The sequence below is a fragment of the Salmo salar genome, chromosome ssa29 (assembly GCF_905237065.1).
Source record: "Salmo salar chromosome ssa29, Ssal_v3.1, whole genome shotgun sequence".
Classification (NCBI taxonomy): Eukaryota; Metazoa; Chordata; class Actinopteri; order Salmoniformes; family Salmonidae; genus Salmo; species Salmo salar.
The window spans coordinates 6,674,032-6,694,056 of record NC_059470.1 but is presented as its reverse complement, the minus strand read 5'-3'; the positions used below and the strand labels follow the sequence as shown (position 1 = coordinate 6,694,056).

The 20,025-nt window shown below is 45.5% G+C and overlaps 1 pseudogene; it reads left to right on the top strand.

Annotated features, from left to right (window-relative positions):
* Positions 1–20,025, top strand: part of LOC106590047 (ribonuclease 3-like) — a 160,488-nt pseudogene that overhangs the window by 23,045 nt on the left and 117,418 nt on the right.

The following is a 20,025-nucleotide window of genomic DNA, read 5'->3' as shown; positions in this document are numbered from 1 at the left end:
TTATTTGGAACCAAAACAACATTTGTTGTTGAAGTAGAAGTCCTGGGAGTGCATTCTGACGAAGAACATGAAAGGTAATCCAATTTTTCTTATAGTAAATCTGAGTTTGGTGAGGGCCAAACTTGGTGGGTGTCAAATTAGCTAGCCATGATGGCCGGGCTATGTACTCAGAATATTGCAAAATGTGCTTTTGCCGAAAAGCTATTTTAAAATCTGACACTGCGATTGCATAAAGGAGTTCTGTATCTATAATTCTTAAAATAATTGTTATGTATTTTGTGAACGTTAATCATGAGTAATTTAGTAAATTCACCGGAAGTTTGCGGTGGGTATGCTAGTTCTGAACATCACATGCTAATGTAAAAAGCTGTTTTTTGATATAAATATGAACTTGATTGAACAAAACATGCATGTATTGTATAACATAATGTCCTAGGAGTCTCATCTGATGAAGATCAAAGGTTAGTGCTGCATTTAGCTGTGGTTTTGGTTTTTGTGACATATATGCTGACTTTGAAAATGGCTGTGTGATTATTTTTGGGAGGGTACTCTCCTGACATAATCTAATGTTTTGCTTTCGCTGTAAAGCCTTTTTGAAATCGGACAATGTGGTTAGATTAACGAGAGTCTTTAAAAAGGTGTAAAATAGTCATATGTTTGAGAAATTGAAGTTATAGCATTTTTGAGGTATTTGTATTTCGCGCCACGCGATTCCACTGGCTGTTGACTAGCCCAGGGAAGTTAACAAGACATTTTTGGAGTGGTTGAAAAACGAACTAAATGTATGTAAACTTCCGACTTCAACTGTATATGGTGGGGTCAATTAACAAACTATAGTTTTGGCAAGTCGGTTAGGACATCTACTTTGTGCATGACACAAGTAATTTTCCCAAAAATTTTTACAGACAGATTATTTCACTTATAATTCACTGTATCACAATTCCAGTGGATCAGAAGTTTATATGCACTAAGATGACTGTGCCTTTAAACAGCTTGGAAAATTCCAGAAAATAATGTCATGGATTTAGAAGCTTTTGATAGGCTAATTGACATCATTTGAGTCAATTGGTGGTGTATCTGTGGATGTATTTCAAGGCCTACCTTCAAACTCAGTGCCTCTTTGCTTGACATCATGGGAAAATCAAAAGAAATCAGCCAAGACCTCAGAAAAAACATTGTAGATCACAAGTCTGGTTCATCCTCGGGAGTAATTGCCAAATGCCTGAAGGTACCACGTTCATCTGTACAAACAATAGTACACAAGTCTAAACACCATTGGACCACACAGCCGTCATACCGCTCAGGAAGGAGATGCGTTCTGTTTTCTAGAGATGAACATACTTTGATGCAAAAAGTGCAAATCAATCCCAGAACAACAGCAAAGGACCCTGGGAAGATGCTGGAGGAAACAGGTACAAACATATCTATATCCACAGTAAAACGGGTCCTGTATTGACATAACCTGAAAGGCAAGGAAGAAGCCACTGCTCCAAAATCGCCATAAAAAAGCCAGACTACGGTTTGCAACTGCACATGAGGACAAAGATTGTACTTTTTGGACAAATGTCCTCTCGTCTAATGAAACAAAAATAGAACTGTTTGGCCATAATGATCATCATTATGTTTAGAGGAAAAAGGGGGAGGCTTGCAAGCTGAAGAACACCATCCCAACCGTGAAGCACGGGGGTGGCAGCATCATGTTGTGGGGGTGCTTTGCTGCAGGAGGGACTGGTGCACTTCTCAAAATAGATGGCATCATGAGGGAGGAACATTTTGTGGATGTTTTGAAGCAATAGACATCAGTCAGGAAGTTAAAGGTTGATCGCAAATGGGTCTTCCAAATGGACAATGACCCCAAGCATACTTCCAAAGTTGTGGGAAAATGGCTTGGGCTAGGCCCCTTTTCTCTCAATTTCCGCCTGAATGACATGCCCAAAGTAAACTGCCTGTTGCTCAGGCCCTGAAGCCAGGATATGCATGTAATTGGTAACATTGGAAAACAAACACTTTGAAGTTTGTAGAAATGTTAAAATAATATAGGAGAATATTCAAAGAAGAACAAACCTGCATTATTTTTTTTTGAGAGAGCGACCAAGCTCTTGCAATGGCAAGTATCAGGGCATAATCAATTATAGCTCCCAGGATGTAATTCCTGTTGCTTCCAGAGGGTGTCAGCAGTCTGTTTAAGGTTTCGGGCTTTTAACTTCCAAAACCAATAGAAAATATCGGTTTTAGTACTGGGACACGGTCTTTGAAATTAGTGCTTCCGTGCACCATGAAAACAATATTCACCTGCTAAAATCGGTTTCCTATTGAACATACTTCTTTCCATAATAAATATTATAGTTTGATTACATTTTAGGGTATCTGAGGAGTAACTAGAAATGTAGTTTGACTTGTTGAACCAAAGTTTAGTGGTAGATTTTCGGATTCCTTTCTCTGCATGTTGAACGAGTGGATTACTAAAATCGATGACGCCAACTAAATAGACTTTTTGGGATATAAAGAAGGATTTTATCTAACAAAATGACACTACATGTTATAGCCAGGACCCTTTGGATAACAAATCAGAAGAATATTTTTAAAAAGTAAGTGAATATTTAATCGCTATTTGAGAATTTATGAAACCTGTGCCGGTGGAAAAATATTTTGATGTGGGGCGCAGTCCTCAAACAATCGCATGGCATGCTTTCGCTGTAATAACTACTGTAATGTAGACAGTGCAGTTAGATTAACAAGAATTTAAGCTTTCAACCGATATAAGACACTTGTATGTGCATAAATGTTTAACCTGTTGGGGGTAGGGGGCAGTATTTACACGGCCGGATAAAAAACTTACCCAATTTAATCTGGTTATTACTACTGCCCAGAAACTAGAATATGCATATAATTATTGCCTTTGGATAGAAAACACCCTAAAGTTTCTAAAACTGTTTGAATGGTGTCTGTGAGTATAACAGAACTCATATGGCAAGCAAAAACCTGAGAAGATTCCTTACAGGAAGTGCCCTCTCTGACCATTCCTTGGGCTTCTTGTCTCTGTTTATTGAAGGCTAAGGATCTTTGCTGTAACGTGACACTTCCTACGGCTCCCATAGGCTCTCAGAACCCGGGAAAAAGCTGAATGATATCGAGGCAGCCCCAGGCTGAAACACATTATCACCTTTGGCAAGGTGCCGATCAGAGGACAATGGCCTTAGGCGTGTGCACGAGTCGACCCCATGCTTTATTTTCTTTCGTCTTTTTACCTAAACGTAGATTCCCGGTCGGAATATTATCGCTTTTTTACGAGAAAAATGGCATAAAAATGTATTTTAAACAGCGGTTGACATGCTTCGAAGTACGGTAATGGAATATTTTTTTTTTTAAATCACGAAATGCATCGTGCTCGTCACCCTTCTTTACCATTCGGATAGTGTCTTGAACGCACGAACAAAATGCCGCTATTTGGATATAACTATGGATTATTTTGAACCAAACCAACATTTGTTATTGAAGTAGAAGTCCTGGGAGTGCATTCTGACGAAGAACACCAAAGGTAATAACATTTTTCTTATAGTAAATCGGACTTTGGTGAGTGCTAAACTTGCTGGGTGTCTAAATAGCTAGCCCTGTGATACCGGGCTATCTACTGAGAATATTGCAAAATGTGCTTTCACCGAAAAGCTATTTTAAAATCGGACATATCGAGTGCATAGAGGAGTTCTGTATCTATAATTCTTAAAATAATTGTTATGCTTTTTGTGAACGTTTATCGTGAGTAATTTAGTAAATTTTTTGTAAATTCACCGGAAGTTTGCGGGGGGTATGCTAGTTCTGAACGTCACATGCTAATGTAAAAAGCTGGTTTTTGATATAAATATGAACTTGATTGAACAAAACATGCATGTATTATATAACATAATGTCCTAGGGTTGTCATCTGATGAAGATCATCAAAGGTTAGTGCTGCATTTAGCTGTCTTCTGGGTTTATGTGACATTATATGCTAGCTTGAAAAATGGGTGTCTGATTATTTCTGGCTGGGTACTCTGCTGACATAATCTAACGTTTTGCTTTCGTTGTAAAGCCTTTTTGAAATCGGACAGTGTGGTTAGATTAACGAGAGTCTTGTCTTTAAAATGGTGTAAAATAGTCATATGTTTGAGAAATGGAAGTAATAGCATTTCTAAGGTATTTGAATAACGCGCCACAGAATTCCACTGGCTGTTACGTAGGTGGGACTTTACTGGGAAATCACACTTTGCAATAATCTGAGTACTGCGTCCAGAAAAATAGGCTCTGCGATACAGACTAGGCGCCATCTTGGAGTCATCTAAAATCAAAAATACTATGTAAATAATCCCTTACCTTTGATTATCTTCATCAGAAGGCACTTCCAGGTATCCCAGGTCCATAACAAATGTAGTTTTGTCCGAAAAAGCTCATAATTGATGTCCAAAAAGCTCCGTGTTGTTAGCGCGTCCTGTAGGCTACTCAAAAACATGAACGACGCCCGCCGGACTTGTCTTCATCAAAGAGGGGAAAACAAATATTTACGTTCGTTCAAACATGTCAAACGTTGTATAGCATAAATCATTAGGGCCTTTTTCAATCAGAACTTCAATAATATTCAAGGCGGACGATTGCATTCTCTTTTAAAACGTATTGGAACGAGAGTACCCAAACATGCACTCGCGCGCCAGAGTAGTATTGGCCATCCGCTTATGACCAACGTTCCAAGACTCTTGTTCGGTCAGTTTTCACAGTAGAAGACTCAAACCACTTTGTAAAGACTGGTGACATCTAGTGGATGGCGTAGGAAGTGCTCAATGATTAATACATCCCTGTGTGTTTCAATGGCATAGGCTTAAATGTAATTCAACACATCAGATACACACTTCCTGTTAGAAATTGTCTCAGGGTTTTGACTGCCATATGAGTTCTGTTATACTTACAGACACCATTCAAACAGTTTTAGAAAATTCAGTGTTTTCTATCCAAATCTGTTAATAATATGCATATCCTAGCTTCTGAGTTGGTGTAGGAGGCAGTTAAAAATGGGCACATATTCTTTTCAAAATTCTCAATACTGCCCCTTAGCCCCAACAGGTTAACTGAACCTCAGGTTGCAGCCCAAGTAAATGCTTCGCAGAGTTCAAGAAACATACACATCTCAACATCAACTGTTCAGAGGAGACTGCGTGAATCAGGTCTTCATGGTCAAATTGCTGAAAAGAAACCTCAACTAAATGACGCCAATAAGATGAAGAGACTTACTTGGGCCAAGAAACACGAGCAATGAACATTAGACTGGTGGAAATCTGTTCTTTGGTCTGATGAGTCCAAATTTGAGATTTTTGTTCCAAACTCTGTCTTTGTGAAATGCAGATAGGTGAACAGATAATTTCCACAGGTGTGGTTCCCACCGTGAAGCATGGAGGTGTGATGGTGTGGGGGTGCTTTGCTGGTGACACTGTCTGTGATTTATTTCGAATTCAAGGCACACTTAACCAGTATGGCTACCACAGCATTTGGCAGCGATACGCCATCCCATCTGGTTTGCACTTAGTGGAACTCAGTAGTTTTTCAACAGGATAATGGCCCAACACACATCCAGGCTGTGTAAGGGCTATTTGACCAAGAAGGAGCGTGATGGAGTGCTGCATCAGATGACCTGGCCTCCACAATCACCTGACCTCAACCCAATTGAGATGGTTTGGGATAAGTTGGACCGCAGAGTGAAGAAAAATCAGCCAACAGGTGCTCAGCATATGTAGGGACTCCTTCAAGACTGTTGGAAAACATTCCAGGTGAAGCTGGTTGAGAGAATGGCAAGAGTGTGCAAAGCTGTCAAGGCAAAGGTGGCTACTATGAAGAATCTCAAATATAAAATATACACTGCTCAAAAAAAAAAGGGAACACTTAATCTCTATGGGCTAGGTGGGACGCTAGCGTGCCACCCGTGGTGCACTCCATCAACAGCAGGTGCATTTCAAGAGCGGCAAATTTGAATCCAAATAAATGTCAAAATTCAAATTTTTCAAACATACAACTATTTTACACCCTTTGAAAGATAAACATCTCCTTAATCTAACCACGTTTTACGATTTCAAAAAGGTTTTACGGCGAAAGCATACATTTAGAGTATGTTAGGACAGTACATTTACAAGAGTTGTGTGTAATGTTTTGTCAATTCAAAGACAGGGTCACCAAAACCATAAAACCAGCTAAAATGATGCACTAACCTTTTACAATCTCCATCAGATGACACTCCTAGGACATTATGTTAGACAATGCATGCATTTTTAGTTCTATCAAGTTCATATTTATATCCAAAAACAGCGTTTTACTATGGCATTGATGTTGAGGAAATCGTTTCCCTCCAATAACCGGCAGTCAAGTCAGCGTCACAAATTAAATAATTAAAATTAGAAAACATTGGTAAAATATTATATTGTCATTTAAAGAATTATAGATTTACATCTCTTGAACGCAATCAACTTGCCAGATTTAAAAATAACCTTACTGGGAAATCACACTTTGCAATAATCTGAGCACTGCGCCCAGAAAAATACGCGTTGCGATACAGACTAGACGTCATGTTGGGGAGATCTAAAATCGAAAATACTATGTAAATAATCCATTACCTTTGATTCTCTTCATCAGATGTCACTTCCAGGTATCACAGGTCCATAACGAATGTAGTTTTGTTCAAAAAAGCTCATCATTTATGTCCAAAAATCTCCGTCTTGTTAGCACATGATCTAAGCCAGCCGGACTTCTCGTCATGAACGAGGGGAAAAAATATATTTACGTTCGTTCAAACATGTCAAACGTTGTATAGCATAAATCATTAGGGCCTTTTTTAACCAGAACATGAATAATATTCAAGGTGGACGAATGCATACTCTTTTATAACGTATTGGAACGAGGGTACCCAACATGAACTCGCGCGCCAGGTGTCTAATGGGACATCATCGTTCCATGGCTCTTGTTCGGTCAGATCTCCCTCCAGAAGACTCAAAACACTTTGTAAAGGCTGGTGACATCTAGTGGAAGCAATAGGAAGTGCCAAAATATTCCTCAGCCCCTGTGTTTTTCAATGGGATAGGTTTAAAGGTAATACAACACATCAGGTATCCACTTCCTGTCAGAAAATGTCTCAGGGTTTTGCCTGCCAAATGAGTTCTGTTATACTCACAGACACCATTCAAACAGTTTTAGAAACTTTAGAGCGTTTTCTATCCATATATAATAAGTATATGCATATTCTAGTTACTGGGTAGGATTAGTAACCAGATTAAATTGGGTACATTTTTTTATCCAGACGTGCAAATGCTGCCCCCTAGCCCTAACAGGTTAAACAACACAATGTAACTCCAAGTCAATCACACTTCAATGAAATCAAACTGTCCACTTAGGAAGCAACACTGATTGACAATAAATGCACATGCTGTTGTGCAAATGGAATAGACAACAGGTGGAAATTATAGGCAATTAGCAAGACACCCCCAATAAAGGAGTGGTTCTGCAGGTGGGGACCACAGACCACTTCTCAGTTCCTATGCTTCCTGGCTGATGTTTTGGTCACTTTTGAATGCTGGCGGTGCTTTCACTCTAGTGGTAGCATGAGACTGAGTCTACAACCCACACAAGTGGCTCAGGTAGTGCAGCTCATCCAGGATGGCACATCAATGCGAGCTGTGTCTGTCAGCGTAGTGTCCAGAGCATGGAGGCGCTACCAGGAGACAGGCCAGTACATCAGGAGACGTGGAGGAGGCCGTAGGAGGGCAACAACCCAGCAGCAGGACCGGTACCTCCGCCTTTGTGCAAAGAGGAGCAGGAGAAGCACTGCCAGAGCCCTGCAAAATGACCTCCAGCAGGCCACAAATGTGCATGTGTCTGCTCAAACGGTCAGAAACAGACTCCATGAGGGTGGTATGAGGGCTCGACGTCCACAGGTGGGGGTTGTGCTTACAGCCCAACACTGTGCAGGACGTTTGGCATTTGCCAGAGAACACCAAGATTGGCAAATTCGCCACTGGCGCCCTGTGCTCTTCACAGATGAAAGCAGGTTCACACTGAGCACGTGACAGACGTGACAGAGTCTGGAGATGCCGTGGAGAACGTTCTGCTGCCTGCAACATCCTCCAGCATGACCGGTTTGGCGGTGGGTCAGTCATGATGTGGGGTGGCATTTCTTTGGGGGGCCGCACAGCCCTCCATGTGCTCGCCAGAGGTAGCCTGACTGCCATTAGGTACCGAGATGAGATCTTCAGACCCCTTGTGAGACCATATGCTGGTGCGGTTGGCCCTGGGTTCCTCCTAATGCAAGACAATGCTAGACCTCATGTGGCTGGAGTGTGTCAGCAGTTCCTGCAAGAGGAAGGCATTGATGCTATGGACTGGCCCGCCCGTTCCCCAGACCTGAATCCAATTGAGCACATCTGGGACATCATGTCTCGCTCCATCCACCAACGCCACGTTGCACCACAGACTGTCCAGGAGTTGGCGGATGCTTTAGTCCAGGTCTGGGAGGAGATCCCTCAGGAGACCACCGCCACCTCATCAGGAGCATGCCCAGGCGTTGTAGGGAGGTCATACAGGCACGTGGAGGCCACACACACTACTGAGCCTCATTTTGACTTGTTTTAAGGACATTACATCAAAGTTGGATCAGCCTGTAGTGTGGTTTTCCACTTTGATTTTGAGTGTGACTCCAAATCCAGACCTCCATGGGTTGATAAATTGGATTTCCATTGATTATTTTTGTGTGATTTTGTTGTCAGCACATTCAACTATGTGAAGAAAAAAGTATTTAATAAGATTATTTCTTTCATTCAGATCTAGGATGTGTTTTTTAAGTGTTCCCTTTTTTTTTAGCAGTATATTTTGATTTGTTTAACACTTTTTTTGCTTACTACATGATTACAATGTAGAAAATAGTAAAATAAAGGAAAACCCTTGAATGAGTAGGTGTGTCCAAACTTTTGACTGGTACTGTATATATACTGTATTCGGTTGTCCACAGAGGGCCGCTGGCGTGTCTGTGTGCGTGTCTTTGTGTGTGTGTGACCCTGTTCCCTTTGATGCGCAGGAGTAGGATGGCATTATTATTTATTCATTTCTTTGTTGTTCTTATTTCCTCGCTGCTGACTTAAAATCATGGCATTCCATTTCAGACTGCATCATGGGTAATTTAGTCACTGTAGCAGAGATACCATAGACACATGTCTAGTCCTAATTCTGATTTGTAGACGCTGTCTTTCTCAGCCCAGCCCAAGGCTATGTCCCAAATGGCACCCTATGAGCCCTATTTCTACGTCGTGCACAACTTTTGTCCAATATATAGGGTCATTTGGTCCGCACCTGTCTGTGGTGCTAACCAGACCTCATCTCTCTGGTGTTGTTACCAGTTGTCTTCTCTCCTGTAGGGCTGACAATGTGTACACTTTAGCCCTATAACGAGAGATTTCTGGGTTTCTACACACCCAAGTGTGTGTGTGTGTGTGTGTGTGTGTGTGTGTGTGTGTGTGTGTGTGTGTGTGTGTGTGTGTGTGTGTGTGTGTGTGTGTGTGTGCTCTGTGTTTCTGTGTGTGTGTGTCGGAGCCAGTGTTAGCTGCAGGTCCTAATGAACAGCCTGATGCCTCTGGGCACGCTGCCTGAGATTGGAGTCCTGGCTCTGACACACACACACACACACACACACACACACACAATTACACACACACATACACCCTCAGCCGCCATGCTACCCAATTCCAATGCCTCAATTAGCCAGGTCTAGTGGAGCTGTCTACTGATTTCACTGTTATTGTGTCTGTCATGAGACGCAGGGGGTCGGAGCACTACCTGGAGAGAGGGGAGGAAGGAAAGAGGGCTGTGTGTGTACACCTCTGTATGTGTGTGTGTGTGTGTGTGTGTGTGTGTGTGTGTGTGTGTGTGTGTGTGTGTGTGTGTGTGTGTGTGTGTGTGTGTGTGTGTGTGGTCATTCTGTATGTACCTATTCTTGCGTGTCTCTGTATATTCATGTGTCTCTCTCTCGGTTCCTGTATCTGTAACTGTGTGGTGTAAAGATGGTTGGCTGTCCCCTGTAGCAGCAGCTCTAACACAGTAGATCAATAATGTATGTGTGTTTGTCAGGAAGCTCTGCAGAAAATTTGACAGAAGAACACCATGCGCCGGGAGGTGACCGTTGAGCTCACAAGCCATGGAAGACTGGCATCCGCTTCTGGAAGACTGGCATCCGTTCTGACATCTATCAAGTAGGCAAGAGAGACGCTACACTGCCACACTGCACCCAGCCTAACACACACTTAGGCAGAGACGCAGAAAATATATGCACAAGCACACGCTCATGCAGCAAACAGATGCAAGCACATGCACACAGACACAGAGACAGAAGTACTCACACTCGCACACGCACGCTGTATGCACACACACTGTACCCACGCTCACACAGACACACGCATACACACACAGATGCACACTACCACCAGTTTTCTTTCTGCCAGCACACCATAACATCACCCACGCATAGCAAAGACACACACATGGCTAGCAGTTTGTTGTCAGGTCTGATATGTGGCCGGTAGCTAGAGGCTTCCATTGATGACATCCCAGCCCAATCATTCTCACAAACACACACACTCTTACCCCTACACACCACACACACACACACACACACACACACACACACACACACACACACACACACACACACACACACACACACACACACACACACACACACACACACACACACACACACACACGTCTCCTACTGAGGACCCAGTGGGTAAATTGGTCTGTGAGGATGGACCCATGCGGATGTTGTCTGAGCCACTAAGCCAGCCAGGCAGGCAGTAAGGCTGTAGCCTAGTCTGATGAGTTGAGACACGGTCATGCTTTGTTAATTGGCTAGTTAACAAAGCCTTGGAGTAGTGTGGCCATGCCCTGTAGAGGGGTGCAGGCCAGCAGGATGCGCCCTGTGGGCGGCGGGTGGGCTAACAGATTGGGCTGCGTGGGTTAGCGGTTAGTGCAGAGAGAGAGCGGACATAACAGAGAGAGAGAGAGATGGAGCAGAGAGAGTGAGAGATGGAGCAGAGAAAGGGAAAGAGAGTGGGAAACGCAGCTAATTTAACTGACCTGTAGGAACCCTGGGCCCCCTGCAAGGCCCCGGTAACACTAATTAAAACTTTCAGCTCAGCCTGCTCTTTGTGGTGGTGCGGTGTTAATGGATGTTACACTCGCTACACAATGCTCCCCACACTGTTCTCCAGTCTGGCTTGATAAGACTCCCGCTAATGATAGCTCACATTGGATACACTCTCTCACTTTCTCTTTATCTTTTTATGTATCTCCCTCTCTCTAACTTTCTCTCCCGGGCTCAATCTCACTGCCTCTGCATCTCTCCTCTCTCTCTCCCTCACTCCTTTCCTCCTTTCTCTCCTTCCTTCTTTCTTTGTTTGACACTTTTGAGAGATGTGACTCAGTGACAAAAACAGGAAAAGCCTGTCTGTTAGTTTCTGCAGGCACATTTGTGTCAACATGTTGAAATAGCGGTCTTGATTAGTTCGTGCCAAAATGTGAATTTTCCTCACAACTCTCATTTCTCTTCATGGTGAGAACACACACTTATTGGGCTTTTGATTATTGAATCACCCTCTGTCGGAGCACCACTTAATAAATAATGACCAGCTGATTGATTTGACATGTTCTCTCTCTCGCTCTCCCTCTCCTTTTTTCTCTACTCTGTCACTGTATCTCTATTCTTTCTCTTGCTGTCTCTCTCTCTCTCTCCATCTCCCTCCACCCATCTCTCGCTCGTTCTCTCCCCTCTCTGTCTCTCTCTCTCCCATCTCTGTCTCCCTCCGTCTTTCTCCGCAGCATGCCATGATGTTTTCAGTGTTGCCCCACCGCGTCCGCTACCACCACTGTCTGAAGCACCTGGACAAGCTGATTGAATACGTCTTAAAGGAGCGCTGCCTACTACAGGTGAGACACACAAACGCACATACGCTTAGCCAGCCAGCAGAACATCACAGCAGGAAATAGTCAGGTAACGACAGGTAATGGTAATCAACACTCACTCTACAATTCATATATGCCCCTGCAGCAACCCACAGCATGTCTGTGTGTGTAACTGCTGTGTGCTGTAATGATATTCTCCAGGATACAACACAATGTAACACACATACAGTGTAGTCTTCCAGAATGTAACCATTCTCAAATTATTGGGCCGAGCCATGGAGGCAAGGACTCACCATCCATGTTTTCAAAATTGTAGCTTTAACCATATTTTGATGCTTTATATTGTTTGTTACATGTACCTTGTTTACAAACATTGGAGTAAAACAAGCTTATATTTTGGGTTCTGATGGGGTACAACAGTTGAACTAAGCTCATGAGGCATTTGTTATATTTTTTAAAAATCAATGGCTACATGTCATTAATTTATAAGTCCAAAAATAGATTTAGCAACTGTGGATTACACCTTTTAAAAGAAAAGGTTGCCCCATGATCATACACTCAATGCCCTCTTAGTCACTCCCTGTTGAACAAGGGAGAGCTCAGATTTTTGTTTTGAAAGTCTCTGAAAAAGTGTTCTATTGAAAAAATGTAGCTACAGTTTGAGTTTTGATCCCGCAACATGGTTGGCATCAGTTGCTGGGACTGCTGCTCGGGCCTGGAATTTCGTGATTTTAGGGGCAAGGCCATTTGGTCGTGCCCAATCTGCCAGGGCACCAAGGCCATTAACCAAAATAGCCAATTAAGAGGTTACATTGGTTTGAAAACCGAAAAACATTAGCTATTCTGTTAAGAAAACAAAAGTGTATGTAAATAAATAATTAGCCTACATGTCAAAGTATTGGCTACAGCCTGTCATGTACAGACCTATGCTTACATGAGGGAGGTGCCTGAAAAGGTAGCCACATTTATACAGCTCATGAACACTTTACATATTGCGTTTAAATTGTTGTTTAGTATAAAGTACCAGTCAAAAGTTTGGACACCTACTCATTCAAGGGTTTCTTGATTTTTACTATTTTCTACATTGTAGAATACTAGTGAAGAAATCAAAACTATTAAATAACACATATGAATCATGCAGTAACTAAAAGTGTCAAAATATCAAAATATATCATATATTTGAGATTCTTAAAAGTAGCCACCCTTTGCCTTTATCAGGTATCAAGGTAAGACCCAAGTGCAGACTGTGTGAAGTAACAATGTTTATTGTAACAACAGGGGCAGGCAAACGACAGTTCAAGGCAGGCAGGGGTCGATAATCCAGAATAGGAGCAAAGCTACAGGACGGCAGGCAGGGTCAGGAACAGGCAGAGTGGTCAGGCGGATGGGTACAGGGTCAGGACAGGCAAGGGTTAAAAACCAGGAGGATGAGAAAGAGAGGCAGGGAAAGACAGGAGCTGACAGGACAAACGCTGGTAAGAATGACAAACAAGAGGAAATGGCACAGACAGACAGAAAACACAGGTATAAATACCCAGAGGATAAGTGGGGAAGATGGACGACACCAGATCAGGACGTGACAGTACCCCCCCCACCCCCCCCTCTAGTGACGCCACCTGGCGTTCCACCTGGGTGGATACCTGGTTGACTGGGGTGCCGGCAGTGAAAGTCGGCGAAGAGGACCAGCGCCAAGATGTCTTTAGCGGGAACCCAGCACCTCTCCTCCGGGCCATAACCCTCACAGTCAACCAGGTACTGGAAACCCCTGATCCATGGTCGAACCCTCAGGAAGCGTCTTACCGTGTACGCTGACTGGCCATCAACGACTTGGGGGAGCTAGAATCAGAAGACAAGGGGCAGTCAGACATGGTTTTGACTCTAGACACAGAAAAGGTAGGAAAAATACAGAGGGTACGGGGCAACAGATGATGAACAGCAGAGGGGCTAATGATCTTGGAGTGGGGGAAAAAGGTCTCGGCTTCTGGGGGTGTAGCCACGGCACTATAGCGGCATGCCAGCGCCTCAGGCTTGACCTTCTTGGATACCGGTCGGTGCTGTAGCAAAGTGGCCCAGGCCGTACTGAACCCCTCCTGGAGGTTCTGGTATTCTACGGAGCTGGCAGAGAGGTCCGGGGCAATTTCCAAGCCCACAGGAAGACATCCCGGGGCAGGCAGAGCTGACTTCAGGCAATTAGCATGGCAGGATGGGCTCCAGTCCACGACGGCACCAATAGCCCAGTCAATGGAGGGATTGTGTTGCTGAAGCCAAGAGAATCCCAATACCACCGGAACCTGTGGAGACTCAACCAGCAGGAATTGGATCATCTCGCTGTGGTTCCCCGAAACTCATAGGTTGACGGGGTGGTCTGATGGGTGACCTGGCCTATAGAGCGCCAGTCCAGCGCTCTAACACCCATGGTAATGGTATAAATATGAACTTGATTGAACAAAACATGCATGTATTGTATAACATAATGTCCTAGGGTTGTCATCTGATGAAGATCATCAAAGGTTAGTGCTACATTTAGCTGTGGTTTGGGTTTATGTGACATTATATGCTAGCTTGAAAAATGGGTGTCTGATTATTTCTGGCTCGGTACTCTGCTGACATAATCTAATGTTTTGCTTTCATTGTAAAGCCTTTTTGAAATCGGACAGTGTGGTTAGATTAACGAGAGTCTTATCTTTAAAATGGTGTAAAATAGTCATATTTTTTAAAAATTGAAGTAATATCATATCTTAGGTATTTGAATAACGCGCCACATGTGCGGTGAAAGCACATTTTGCAATATTCTCAGTAGATAGCCCGGCATCACAGGGCTAGCTATTTAGACACCCAGCAAGTTTAGCACTCACCAAAGTCAGATTTACTATAAGAAAAATGTTATTACCTTTGCTGTTCTTCGTCAGAATGCACTCCCAGGACTTCTACAAGTTTGCGGGGGGTATGCTAGTTACCCTGGACGTGAACTGGGGACCCCGATCAGATACGATGTCCTCGGGCACCCCATAGTGCCGGAAGACATGGGTGAACAGGGCCTCCGCGGTCTGCAGGGCCGTAGGAAGACCGGGCAAAGGGAGCAGACGGCAGGACTTAGAGAACCGGTCCACAACGACCAGGATCGCAGTGTTCCCCTGGGACGGCGGGAGATCCGTGAGGAAATCCACCGAGAGGTGAGACCAAGGCCGTTGTGGAACGGGGAGGGGCTGTAATTTCCCTCGAGGCAGGTGTCTAGGAGCCTTGCACTGGGCGCATACCGAACAGGAAGAGACATAACGCCGAACATCCTCAACCAAGGTGGGCCACCAGTACCCTCCCTTCAGGCCCCGCACTCTCCATTCCACCCCAGGATGACCCGAGGAGGGTAGAGTGTGGGACCATCGGATCAGGCGATCGCGAACACCAAGCGGAACGTATTTCAGGCCCATGGGACACTGGGGTGGAGTGGGTTCTGACCGACCCGCCCGCTCGATGTCCGCATCCACCTCCCATACCACCAGTGCCACCAGACAGGAGGCGGGAAGTATGGGAGTAGGATCGATGGTCCGCTCCTCGGTGTCGTAGATACGCGACAGTGCGTCAGCCTTCTGGTTCCGGGAACCTGGAATGTACGAGAGGGTAAAGTGAAACCTCGTAAAAAACATGGCCCACCTTGCCTGATGGGGATTAAGCCTCCTCGCTGCTCGGATATACTCCAGGTTACGGTGGTCGGTCCAGATGAGAAAAGGGTGACGTGCCCCCTCAAGCCAATGTCTCCACACTGTCAAAGCCCTGACCACGGCTAACAGCTCCCGGTCCCCCACATCATAGATGCACTCCGCCGGGCTCAGCTTCTTGGAAAAGAATGCACATTGGCGGAGCTTCGGAGGAATTCCCGAGCGCTGCGATAGCACAGCTCCTACCCCAGCCTCGGACGCGTCCACCTCCACTATGAATGGCAAAGAGGGATCCGGATGCGCCAGGACAGGAGCGTTGGTAAACAGTACCTTCAGACGATGGAAGGCTCTGTCCGCCTCTGCTGACCATCGTAGCCGCACCGGACCCCCCTTCATCAGTGAGGTAATGGGAGCCGCCACCTGGCCAAAACCCCGGATAAACCTCCGATAATAATTAGCGAACCCCAAGAACCGCTGCACCTCCTTCACAGTGGTTGGGGTTGGCCAATTACGCACAGCAGTAACGCGGTCACATTCCACCATCACCCCCGAGGTGGAAATGTGGTATCCCAGAAAAGAGACGGCTTGTTTGGAGAACTCACATTTCTCAGCCTTGACGTATAGGTTATGCTCCAGCAGCCGCCCAAGCACTTTACGCACCAGGGACACATGCTCGGCGCGTGTGGCGGAGTAGATCAGGATGTCATCGATGTACACCACCGCACCCTGCCCGAGGATGTCCCTAAGGACCTCGTCCACAAAGGATTGGAAGACAGCGGGAGCGTTCTTCAACCCACACGGCATGACGAGGTACTCATAATGGCCCGATGTGGTACTAAATGCGGTTTTCCACTCGTCTCCATCTCGGATACGCACCAGGTTATACGCGCTCCTGAGATCTAATTTCGTGAAGAAGCGCGCCCCGTGAAATGACTCCACTGCCGTAGCAATGAGAGGTAGCGGGTAACTGAAACCCACTGTGATAGCATTTAGACCTCTATAGTCAATGCACGGGCGCAGCCCTCCCTCCTTCTTCTTCACGAAAAAAAAGCTTGAGGAGACGGGGGACTTGGATGGCCGAATGTATCCCTGTCTCAAGGACTCAGTGACATATGTCTCCATAGCCGCTGTCTCCTCCTGAGACAGAGGATAAACGTGACTCCTAGGAAGGACCGCGTCGGCCTGGAGGTTTATCTCACAATCCCCTCGTCGATGGGGGGTAATAGAGTCGCCTTCGTCTTACTGAAGGCGATAGCCAAATCGGCATACTCTGAGGGAATGTGCACGGTGGAGACTTGGTCTGGACTCTCCACCGTAGTCGCACCGATGGAAACTCCTATGCACCTACCTGAGCACTCCCTTGACCACCCCGTAAGAGCCCTCTGCCTCCACGAAATCTGAGGGTTGTGAGTGGCTAGCCAGGGGATTCCCAGTACCACCGGAAACGCCGGGGAGTCAATGAGGAACAGGCTGATACGTTCCTCATGACCCCCCCACGTCTGCATAACCAGTGGCACTGTGACCTCCCCTACTTGGCCTGACCCTAGCGGTCGACTATCTAGGGCGTGCACGGGGAAGGGGTGGTCCAACTGAACCAGGGGAATCCCTAACCTCTTCGCTAACCCACGGTCCATAAAACTCCCAGCTTCACCTGAATCGATTAGTGCCCTACACTGGAAGTGAGGTGAAAAATCAGGAAAACAAACAGAGGTGTACATGTGGTCGACAGGGGGCTCTGGTTGTGGCTGGTGCGGACTCACCTGGGGGGTCGAAGTAGTGCTCTGCCTGCCCTCCGAACTCCCGGGTGGACCTCTCCAGCATCGGTCCACAGTGTGTCCTCTGCGCCCACAGCGGGTGCAGGAGAGACCCCCCGCTCCGGTCCTCCTCGACGCAGCCCCCCTATCTCCATGGGCTGTGGAGCAGGAGGACTGGGAGGCGGAACGAACAGGCCCCGACTGGAACGTCCCCGGGCAGCCAGTAGGTTGTCCAATCTAATGGACAAATCCACCAGTTGGTCTAGGGTGGAGGTGTTGTCCCTACAAGCCAGCTCCCGGCGGATGTCCTCGCGAAGACTACACCTATAGTGGTCTATCAGGGCCCGCTCGTTCCACCCCGATCCAGTGGCAAGAGTCCGGAATTCCAGGGCGAAATCCTGAGCACTCCTCGTCTCCTGTCTCAGATGAAATAGCCGCTCACCCGCCGCCCTGCCCTCCGGGGGATGATCGAAAACCTCCCGGAAGCGGTGAACTCAGGGTAGTCGCCCCGAGCCGAGTCTGGACCATCCCAGACCGCATTGGCCCATTCCAGGGCTCGGCCCGTGAGACAGGAGACGAGGACGCTCACCCTCTCTTCGTCGGAGGGGGGGGCGGACGGTCGCCAGGTACAGTTCCAACTGGAGCAAGAACCCCTTGCACCCAGCGGCCGTCCCATCGAACTCCCTGGGAGGTGTGATCCGGATCCGCCCGACCGAGGAGGGGCGCCACCTTCGTTGGATACTGTGACAACCACCAAGCAAGCGGCACCATGAAGACCAAGGAGCTCTCCAAACAGGTCAGGGACAAAGTTGTGGAGAAGTACAGATCAGGGTTGGGTTATAAAAAATATCAGAAACTTTGAAAATCCCACGGATCACCATTAAATCTATTATTAAAAAATGCACCACAACAAACCTGCCAAGAGAGGGCCACCCACCAAAACTCACAGACCAGTCAAGGAGAGCATTAATCAGAGAGGCAACAAAGAGGTCAAAGATAACCCTGAAGGAGATGCAAAGCTCCACAGCGGAGATTAGAGTATCTGTCCATAGGACCACTTTGAGCCGTACACTCCACAGATCTGGACTTTATGGAAGAGGGGCCAGAAAAAATGTCCAAAAAATAAGCAAACATGTTTGGTGTATGCCAAAAGGCATGTGGGAGACTCCCCAAACATATGGATGAAGGTACTCTGGTCAGATGAGACTAAAATTGAGCTTTTTCGCCATCAAGGAAAACGCTATGTCTGGCGCAAACCCAACACCTCCCATCACCCTGAGAACACCATCCCCACAGTGAAGTATGATGGTGGCAGCATCATGCTGTGGGGATGTTTTTCATCGGCAGGGTCTGGGAAACTGGTCAGAATTGAAGGAATGATGGATGGCGCTTAACCTCTCTGGGCTAGGCGGGACGAATTCGTCCCACCTACGCAACAGCCAGTGTAATCCAGTGGCGCGATTTTCAAATACCTTAAAAATCCTATTACTTCAATTTCTCAAACATATTACTATTTTACAGCTATTTAAAGACAAGACTCTCGTTAATCTAACCACACTGTCCGATTTCAAAAAGGCTTTACAACGAAAGCAAAACATTAGATTATGTCAGCAGAGTACCCAGCCAGAAGTAATCAGACACCCATTTTTCAAGCTAGCATATAATGTCACATAAACCCAAACCACAGCTAAATGCAGCACTAACCTTTGATGATCTTCATCAGATGACAACCCTAGGACATTATGTTATACAATACATGCATGTTTTGTTCAATCAAATTCATATTTATATCAAAAAACAGCTTTTTACATTAGCATGTGACGTTCAGAACTAGCATACCCCCTGCAAACTTCCGGGGAATTTACTAACAATTTACTAAATTACTCACGATAAACGTTCACAAAAAGCATAACAATTATTTTAAGAATTATAGATACAGAACTCCTCTATGCACTCGATATGTCCGATTTTAAAATAGGTTTTTGGTGAAAGCACATTTTGCAATATTCTAAGTACATAGCCCAGCCATCACGGGCTAGCTATTTAGACACCCGGCAAGTTTAGCCTTCACCAAAATCAGATTTACTATAACAAAAATGTTATTACCTTTGTTGTCTTCATCAGAATGCACTCCCAGGACTTCTACTTCAATAACAAATGTTGGTTTGGTCCCAAATAATCCATCGTTATATCCAAATAGCGGCGTTTTGTTCGTGCGTTCCAGACACTATCCTAAAGGGTAAATCAGGGTTACGAGCATGGCGCAATTCGTGACAAAAAAATTCTAAATATTCCATTACCGTACTTCGAAGCATGTCAACCGCTGTTTAAAATCAATTTTTATGCAATTTATCTCGTAAAAAAGCAATAATATTCCGACCGGGAATCTCCTTTTCGGTAAACAGAGGAAAAAACACAAAGACGGGGGCAGCAAGTGCACGCGCCTAAGCCCACTGCCCCTTGATCGGCCACTTGAGAAAGGCGATAATGTGTTTCAGCCTGGGGCTGGAATGACGACATTCAGGTTTTTCCCGGGCTCTGAGAGCCTATTGGAGCCGTGGGAAGTGTCACGTTACCGCAGAGATCCTAAGTTTTGGAAAGAGATGTCAAAGAAAGACAATAAATGGTCAGACAGGCCACTTCCTGTAAAGGAATCTCTCA